The sequence below is a fragment of the Balaenoptera ricei genome, chromosome 6, assembly GCF_028023285.1.
Source record: "Balaenoptera ricei isolate mBalRic1 chromosome 6, mBalRic1.hap2, whole genome shotgun sequence".
Classification (NCBI taxonomy): domain Eukaryota; kingdom Metazoa; phylum Chordata; class Mammalia; order Artiodactyla; family Balaenopteridae; genus Balaenoptera; species Balaenoptera ricei.
Genome location: NC_082644.1, coordinates 53,465,999 through 53,468,870, shown reverse-complemented (window position 1 = coordinate 53,468,870; position 2,872 = coordinate 53,465,999). Strand labels below are relative to the sequence as shown.

General features: G+C 39.6%; 1 pseudogene; it reads left to right on the top strand.

Annotated features, from left to right (window-relative positions):
• The first annotated feature begins 1,329 nt into the window (after positions 1-1,329).
• LOC132368066 (small ribosomal subunit protein eS7-like) lies at positions 1,330-2,647 on the top strand (annotated as a pseudogene).
• The last annotated feature ends 225 nt before the right edge of the window (positions 2,648-2,872 follow it).

The following is a 2,872-nucleotide window of genomic DNA, read 5'->3' as shown; positions in this document are numbered from 1 at the left end:
TCTCAGTATATAAAATAGAAATCTCTTTGATGATCCATGTATTTGTCAGGATTTGTTACACAACACATGTCCCAGGCAAGTCTCCTGTGATTTCCAGCACCTCTATCATAAGCCCAGAAAGACAGTTGGTTAATTTGTTTGTTTATTTAGCTTTCGCTTGGGCAGTTGGTTACAAAGTTTCCTATTTCTTTTTCTTCTGCCTGCTGCATCATCTCCTAACTTAGAATGCAGTCACGATGCCTTTCCTTTAAAAAGTACATGAATGCTAAGATCCAGGATGGACTGCTGATTCTCTGAAATAATGTCATGTTCTTAATTATTTGAGATATATTTCTCATCATTTATTTGAATTTCTTGGCTCTCATTTACCTAAGTGGAAAACATCTATGTATTTATTGGGGACTTCCCTTGTGGCACAGTGGTTAAGAATCCGCCTGCCAATGCAGGGGACACGGGTTCAATCCCTGGTCCGGGAAGATCCCACATGCCGTGGAGCAACTAAGCCCGTGTGCCACAACTACTGAGCCTACGTGCTACAACTACTGAGCCTGCATGCTGCAACAACTGAAGTCCTTGTTCCTAGAGCCCATGCTCTGCAACAAGAGAAGCCACCGCAATGAGAAGCCCATGCACCGCAACGAAGAGTAGCCCCCGCTTGCCACAACTAGAGAAAGCCTGTGCGCAGCAACAAAGACCCAACGCAGCCAAAAATAAATAATAATAAATTTTTTAAAATATATATGTATTTATTAAACAAATATGTAATGAAATCTTACTCTGTGTGACACTGTTCTAGGTGCTGAGTACACAGGGTTAACAAAACAAATCAAAATCCTTATCCTTCTAAGCATCCTTATTCTTATCTCACCAGAACTTATATATTAGTGAGAAAGAGAAACAGTGAAAAGAATAACGTTAAGAATGAGAAGGGAGGAGGAGAAGAAGAAGAAAAAAAGAAGAAGAAGGGACCATGTATGTGTGTGTGTGTATATATATATATATATATATATTTTTTTTTTTTTTTAATTGTGTAAGTTCCATGGAGAAAAATGAAAAATGGGGAAGACAAGGAGGACGGTAGGGGTGGAGATGCAATTTAAAATTTTAAGTGCTAAGAATAGACTATGGGGAACAAGGGTGAAGCAGAAAGATAATGGTGGCTTAGCATAGGGTAGTGATAGTGAGAGAGGTGAGAACTGGTCACTTTCTGGGTTTATTTTTAAATTAGAGCCAATAGGATTGTTAATAGATTGAATTTAAGAGAAAGAAAAGAAAGTTAACACAAGAGAAGCTAACTTGGGGAAGAAGGTGAAGGTTTCGTTTTGGATGATGAGGGTAGTGGAGGTGTTAAAGGTTTGAAGAAAGAGGAGAAGTTATGAAACAGTAATTTAGGAAGAAACAGAATGAAGGAGAAAGAAAGATCTAAAACCATAATAAATAGTAGTTTTCTAAAATTGAAAAAAGACGTAAGTCCTCACCTCTCTCACTATCACTACCCTATGCTAAGCCACCATTATCTTTCTGCTTCACCCTTGTTCCCCATAGTCTATTCTTAGCACTTAAAATTTTAAATTGCATCTCCACCCCTACCGTCCTCCTTGTCTTCCCCATTTTTCATTTTTCTCCATGGAACTTACACAATTAAAAAAAAAATATATATATATATATATATATATACACACACACACATACATAAGACTTTTAAAGCTCTCAGATAGCAGACTTTTCCTCAGCTGCAATCAATGCCAAAAAATAACAATAATATCTTCAGGGCTGACAGGAAATAACTGTCAATCTACACTCTTATGCCCGAACAACCTTTCAACTGTAGAGACAAAAAAGTCATTTCACCACACAAAAACTTGGAGTATTTACCAACTACTGATCCTCACAAAGGGAACTATTAAATGATTTATCTCAAGAAGAAAAAATGAACCTGGAAGGAAGAAATGAAACAGCACACACACACACAAATAAAAATAACTATTTTGAATTTTTAAAAGTACAATAAAAGCTCTAAACACAGTAAAAAGATGGAGTGGGGGGCCGCGTCGTCAAGGTCCCGGCCGTGTTCAGTTCCAGCGTGAAGATCGTGAAGCCCAATGGCGAGGAGCCGGACGAGTTCGAGTCTGGCATCTCCCAGGCCCTCCCGGAGCTGGAGATGAACTCGGACCTCAAGGCCCAGCTGCGGGAGCTGAACATCACGGCCGCCAGGGAAACTGAAGTTGGTGGTTGTCCGAAAGCTATCATAATCTTTGTTCCCGTTCCTCATCTGAAATCCTTCTAGAAAATCCAGGTCTGGCTAGTGCGTGAGTTGGAGAAGTTCAGCGAGAAGCACGTTGTCTTTATCGTTCAGAGAATTGTGCCTGAGCCAACTCGAAAAAGCCGTACAAAAAATAAGCCAAAACGTCCCAGGAGCCGCACTCTGACAGCCGTGCATGACGCCATCCTGGAAGACTTGGTTTTCCCAAGTGAGATCGTGGGCAAGAGAATCCGCGTGAAGCTGGATGGCAGCCGACTCATAAAGGTTCGTTTGGATAAAGCACAGCAGAACAATGTGGAACACAAGGTTGAAACGTTTTCTGGTGTCTATAACAAGCTCACGGGCAAGGATGTTAATTTTGAGTTCCCAGAGTTTCAGCTGTAAACAAAAATGACTAAATAAAATATTATTCACACACACACAAAAAAAAGATGGAGTGGGGGCATTGTTCCTTGGTAGTAAAAGCGGAAAGTAATGTTTGCCAGAAAGATAGAAATATTACATAGCTAAATGTTGGCAGAAAAATGTATGGTTAAATATTTTGGTAAACATTTAAGAGTAATAACTAAACTGGTAGGAAAACAATCTAGTTTATAAAACAGCATGAGG